The 6456-nt window shown below is 56.3% G+C and overlaps 1 protein-coding gene across 6 annotated transcripts in view; it reads left to right on the top strand.

The window, feature by feature from the left end:
• The first annotated feature begins 4749 nt into the window (after positions 1 to 4749).
• Positions 4750 to 6456, top strand: part of osbpl8 (oxysterol binding protein-like 8) — a 207063-nt gene continuing 205356 nt past the window's right edge. For 5 of the 6 annotated variants that reach the window (XM_070900103.1, XM_070900102.1, XM_070900100.1 and 2 more), the window contains exon 1: positions 4750 to 4816. The gene's annotated coding sequence lies outside the window, so the exon portion shown is untranslated. The remainder of the gene's footprint in view (positions 4817 to 6456) is intronic. The other variant, XM_070900101.1, reaches the window with a different exon arrangement.

Raw genomic sequence — 6456 nt, 5'->3', positions numbered from 1 at the left:
CAGGAAGTCAAAGTGGATCGAGTTACAATTTCCAAAGTCAGGGTGTGGCTTATCCTCCAAGGGACCAATCATAGACAAAGGGTGGGGCATGGTGGCCATTTTTGCAGTACAAATAAGCACGTCCTTAAACTGAGGCCCCGTCTGCTCTCTCAAGTGGACATAAAAGATCCCAGAGCACTATTTCGAAGAAGAGCAGGAGAGATGGGAGGAAAAGCAATGTGTGAGGAGGACACAAAAAATCTGCAAAAGGACACAGACAGGCTGAGTGAGTGGGCAAAAATTTGGCAGATGGAGTATAATGTTGGAAAGTGTGAGGTCATGCACTTTGGCAGAAAAAAATCAAAGAGCGAGTTATTATTTAAATAGAGAAAGATTGCAAAGTGCTGCAGTACAGCGGGATCTGGGGGTACTTGTGCATGAAACACAAAGGATAGTATGCAGGTACAGCAAGTGATCAGGAAGGCCAATGGAATCTTGGCCTTTATTGCAAAGGGGATGGAGTATAAAAGCAGGGAAGTCTTGCTCCAGCTATACAGGGTATTGGTGAGGCCACACCTGGAATACTGCGTGCAGTTTTGGTTTGCATATTTACGAAAGGACATACTTGCTTTGGAGGCAGTTCAGAGAAGGTTCACTGGGCTGATTCCGGGGATGAGGGGGTTGACTTATGAGGAAAGGTTGAGTAGGTTGGGTCTCTACTCATTGGAATTCAGAAGAATGAGAGGTGATCTTATCGAAACGTATAAGATTCTGAGGGGGCTTGACAAGGTGGATGCAGAGAGGATGTTTCCACTGGTGGGGGAGACTAGAACTCGAGGGCGTGATCTTAGAATAAGGGGCCGCCCATTTAAAACTGAGATGAGGAGAAATTTCTTCTCTCAGAGGGTTGTAAATCTGTGGAATTTGCTGCCTCAGAGAGCTGTGGAAGCTGGGACATTGAATAAATTTAAGGCAGAAATAGACAGTTTCTTTAATGATAAGAGAATAAGGGGTTATGGGGAGCGGGCAGGGAAGTGGACCTGAGTCCATGATCAGATCAGCAGTGATCATATTAACTGGCTGAGCAGGCTCGAGAGGCCGCATGACTTTCTCCTGCTCCTATTTCTTATGTTCTTATGAGTTCTCCCTGGTGTCCTGGGGCCAATATTTATCCCTCAATCAACATCACAAAAAACAGATTATCTGGTCACTGTCACATTGCTGTGTGTGGGAGCTTGCTGTGCACGTTGGCTGCCGCGTTTCCTACATTACAATAGTGACTACCACTCCAAAAAAGTACTTCATTGGCTGTAAATGCTTTGGGACGACCTGAAGTCATGAAAGGTGCTATATAAATGCAAGTCTTTCTTTTAGAATCATAGAATCATAGAATGGTGACAGCACAGAGGGAGGCCATTCGGCCCATTGAGCCCGTGCCGGTTCTCTGCAAGAGCACCTCAGCCAGTCCCACTCCCACCGCCCTTTCCCCGTAGCCCTGCAATTTATTTTCCTTCAGCTACTTCTCCAATTCCCCTTTTGAAAGCCACGATTGAGTCTGCCTCCACCACCCTCTCAGGCCGTTCATTCCAGATCCGAACCACTCGCTGTGTAAACATTTTTTCCCTCATGTCGCCTTTGGTTCTTCTGTCAATCGCCTTAAATCTGTGTCCCTCTGGTTCTCGACCCTTCCACCAATGGGAACAGTTTCTCTCTATCTACTCTGTCCAGACCCCTCGTGATTTTGAACACCTCGATCAAATCTCCTCTCAACCTTCTGCTCCAAGGAGAACAACCCCAGCTTCTCCGGTCTCTCCACATAACCGAAGTCCCTCATCCCTGGAACCATTCTCGTAAATCTTTTCTGCCCCCTCTCCAAGGCCTTCACATCCTTCCTAAAGTGCGGTGCCCAGAATTGGACACAATACTCCCGTTGAGGCTGAGCCAGTGTTTTGTACAGGTGTATCATATCTTCCTTGCTTTTGTACTCTCTGTCTCTATTTATGAAGTGTACAATCTACTAACCTTTTTAATCACTTTCTCAATCTGCCCTGCCACCTTCAATGAATTGTGCACACATACCCCCAGGTCTCTCTGTTCATGCACCCCCTTTAGAATTGTACGCTTTAGTTTATATTTCTTTATTATTGTATTCGTTGGCCTCCTCAGGTAAAGGTGGCATTTGTGAAGCTGATTTTCTGGTAGTAAGGCAACTCAGTGCCAACCCTTCCCAATACTTACCCTTCGACCAACATCACCTAAAACAGATAGATTATCTGATCATTAACTCATTGCTGGTTTGTGGGAGCTTGCTGTGCGCCAAAATGGCTGCCGTGTTTCACGATATTACAACAGTGACTGCTCTTCTAAAGTACTTCATTGGTTGCTAAACACATTGGGATGTCCTGAGGTGGTGAAAGGTATAAAATGGTTTATTAGAAATAAGTCTGGGTATTGTTGGTGTTTCATTTGTGAGCCGTTATCCAAAGGACAGCCACCAGGGGGCAGTAAGAAGAACACAAACATCTTACAATGTCTCGCAATAATGTCATCTGTACGGTCAGTAATATGTAAACACATGTGTATTTTCCACATCCTCAACACGAGCTCAATGGTCTCGGCGTGGGAGAGGGAGGGGCTTACTCTTCACGTTAAGGAAAATGTTGAAGAACAATAATATGTAGAAGTTACACATGTATTTAAATATTACTGAACAATGCAAATGTAATTATTTTATGACATTGCCGATTATATTTCATTCATAACTATGCAGCACTGTTCCCTGCCAGATTGGGTAATTATCCTGTCAGTCCCAGTGGACACTGCAGGCTCCCTCTCCGGGGATACCCGGGCACTGACATCACTGCATCCAGCCCGAACAACCCAGTCACCCGCGTCCTGACCGTACCTATTAATGGCGAGTTCTGTTTGCGCCAGTTCTTAAAGTCTCTTTTAAAAACATAAGATTTGGAAAGATAGAAAGAAAGAATTGGATTTATACCGGGTCTTTCAAGACCACTGCGCTTTACAGCCAATGAAGTACTTTTTGGAGTGTGTTCACTGTCGTAATGTAGGAAACATGGCATCCAACTTGTGCACAGCTAGCTCCCTCACACAGCAATATGGTAATGTGTAGACCATACACCCCTCGAGGCTGCTCCACCACTCAATAAGATCTTCCACCTCACCTCCACCTTGCTGCATTTTCCCCATATCCCTTGATTCCCTTCGAGTCCATAAATCTATCGATCTCAGCCTTAAATATACGCAATCACTGAGCCTCCACAGCCCTGTGGGGCAGGGAATTCCAAAGATTCATCACCCTCTGAGTGAAGAAATTTCTCCTCATCTCAGTCCTAAACAGCCGACCCCTTATTCTGAGACTGTAACCCCTGGTTCTAGACTCTCCGGTATGTTAATTTTCTGTAATTCATGTACAAGAACACCCGAATCCTTCTGTATACCAATATTTAATAGTCTTGCACCTTTTAAAAAATATTCTGTTTTTCTATTGCAGTGCTGAGGGAGTGCTGCACTGTCGGAGGTGTCGTCTTTCGGATGAGACGTTAAACCGAGGCCCCGTCTGCCCTCTCAGGTGGAGGTAAAAGATCCCATGGCACTGTTTTGAAGAAGAGCAGGGGAGTTCTCCCTGGTGTCCTGGGGCCAATGTTTATCCCTCAATCAACGTAACAAAAAAACAGATTATCTGGTCATTATCACATTGCTGTTTGTGGGAGCTTGCTGTGCAAATTGGCTGCCGCGTTTCCTACAATACAACCATGCCAACACTTCAAAACTACTTCATTGGTTGTAAAGCGCTTTGGGACATCTGGTAGTCTTGAAAGGCGCTATAGAAACGTAGAAAATAGGTGCAGGAGTCGGCCATTCGGCCCTTCTAGCCTGCACCGCCATTCAATGAGTTCATGGCTGAACATTCAACTTCAGTACCCCATTCCTGCTTTCTCGCCATACCCCTTGATCCCCCTAGCAGTAAGGACCTCATCTAACTCCTTTTTGAATATATTTAGTGAATTGGCCTCAACAACTTTCTGTGGTAGAGAATTCCACAGGTTCACCACTCTCTGGGTGAAGAAGTTCCTCCGCATCTCGGTCCTAAATGGCTTACCCCTTATCCTCAGACTGTGACCCCTGGTTCTGGACTTCCCCAACATTGGGAACATTCTTCCTGCATCTAACCTGTCTAACCCCGTCAGAATTTTAAACGTTTCTATGAGGTCCCCTCTCATTCTTCTGAACTCCAGTGAATACAAGCCCAGTTGATCCAGTCTTTCTTGATAGGTCAGTCCCGCCATCCCGGGAATCAGTCTGGTGAACCTTCGCTGCACTCGCTCAGTTGTAAATAGATTTTGCTTTGCTGGGGAAAGTATATATATATATTTTATATGTAAAATGTGTGTACAGCAGAGTTTGGTGCAACTCCTGCCCTTCCCCTGCACCACACTAGGGGGCGCCGCCCGGAGACAGGCTGGGAGGAGGGCCATCTTGCCGCAGCTCGCTGCTGTCGTTGGCGCTGGGCGGCAATCGCCGACAGTAAGCGTGAGGGGCGGGGCCAGTGGAGAGGGCGGGGTCCGGGGGCAGGGCCACAGACGGGGGGGGCGTGGCCGAGGCCCGGGGGCGGGGCCATAGACAGGGGGCGCGGCCGAGAACCCGGGGGCGGGGGCCACAGACGGTGAGGCGTGGCCGAGGCCCGGGGGCGGGGCCATTGACAGGGGGCGTGGCCGAGGCCCGGGGCGGGGCCATTGACAGGGGGCGTGGCCGAGGCCCGGGGGCGGGCAGCCATGGAGTGAGAGGACGCCGCGCACGGCCGCCAGCACCACAGGTACTGAGGGGGGCCGGGCCGGGCCGGGCCGGGAGGGCGAAGGCGAAGCGGTGTGTGCGCGAGAGAGAGGCTCGCTGGGGAGAGACCCCCGGGGGAGCCCAGGCTCCGCTGCCTTGTCCCCGGGCCCCACACCCGCTCAACGGTCGAGGCCGCGAGCTGCGGGTCGGGGAGCTGCCTGGGCCCAGCGGGCGCCTGCCGTCCCGGGCTGGACAACCGCGGCATCTCCCTGCTCTCCTCCCTCTCCTTCCTCCCTCCTTCCTCCTTCTCTTTCTCCTCTCTTCTCCTTCTCTCCTTCCCCCTCGTTCACCTCTCCTCCTCCCCCGTCTCCTCCCCCTCTCCCCTCTCCTCCTCCCTCTCCCCTCTCCTCCCTCCTCTCCCCTCCCCCCTCCTCCCCCCTCCCCCCCCCTCCCCCTCCCCTCCCCCCTCCCCCCCCTCCCCCCCCCTCCCCCCCCCCCCCCCCCCTCCCCCCCCCCCTCCCCCTCCCCCCCCCCCCCCCCTCCCCCCCCCCTCCCCCCCCCTCCCCCTCCCCTCCCCCCCTCCCCCCCCTCCCCCTCCCCCTCCCCCCCTCCCCCTCCCCCTCCCCCTCCCCCCTCCCCCCCTCCCCCCCTCCTCCCCCTCCCCCCTCCCCCTCCCCCTCCCCCCTCCCCCTCCCCCTCCCCCCTCCTCCCCCCCCTCCCCCTCCCCCTCCCCCCCCCCCCCCCCCCTCCCCCCTCCCCCCTCCCCCCCCTCCCCCCCCTCCCCCCCCCCCTCCCCCCCCTCCCCCCCCCTCCTCCCTCCCCCCCCCTCCCCCCTCCCTCCCCTCCCCCCCCTCTCCCCCCCTCTCCCCCCCTCCCCCCCTCCCCCCCCCCCTCCCCCCCTTCCCCCCCTCCCCCCCCCTCCCCCCCTTCCCCCCCCTCTCCCCCCCCCTTCCCCCCCTTCCCCCCCTCTCCCCCCCCTTCCCCCCCTTCCCCCTTCCCCCCTTCCCCCCCCTCCCCCCTTCCCCCCCTCCCCCCCTTCCCCCTTTCCCCCCCTCCCCCCCTTCCCCCCTTCCCCCCCCCCCCTTCCCCCCCCCCCTTCCCCCCCCCCTTCCCCCCCCCCCTTCCCCCCCCCCCTCCCCCCCCCCCTCCCCCCCCCCCTCCCCCCCCCTCCCCCCCCCCTCCCCCCCCCTCCCCCCCCCTCCCCCCCCCCTCCCCCCCCCCCCCCCTCCCCCCCCCCTCCCCCCCCTCCCCCCCCTCCCCCCCCCTCCCCCCCCCCTCCCCCCCCTCCCCCCCTCTCCCCCCCTCTCCCCCCCTCTCCCCCCCCCTCTCCCCCCCTCTCCCCCCCCTCTCCCCCCCCCCTCTCCCCCCTCCCCCCCCCTCCCCCCCCTCCCTCCCCCCCCCTCCCCCCCCTCCCTCCCCCCCCTCCCCCCCCCCTCCCCCCCTCCCCCCCCTCCCCCCCCTCCCTCCCCTCCCCCCCTCCCCCCCCTCCCTCCCCTCTCTCCCCCTCTCTCCCCTCCTTCCCCTTCCTTCCCCCCTCCTCCTCCCCTTCCTTCCCCCCTCCTCCTCCCCTTCCTTCCCCCCTCCTCCTCCCCTTCCTTCCCCCCTCCTCCTCCCCTTCCTTCCCCCCTCCTCCTCCCCCTTCCTTCCCCCCTCCTCCTCCCCCTTCCTTCCCCCCTCCTCCTC

The sequence above is a fragment of the Pristiophorus japonicus genome, chromosome 15 (genome assembly GCF_044704955.1).
Source record: "Pristiophorus japonicus isolate sPriJap1 chromosome 15, sPriJap1.hap1, whole genome shotgun sequence".
NCBI lineage: Eukaryota > Metazoa > Chordata > Chondrichthyes > Pristiophoridae > Pristiophorus > Pristiophorus japonicus.
Note: the sequence above shows the minus strand (reverse complement) of the source record. Positions and strands in the feature narration are given on the sequence as shown.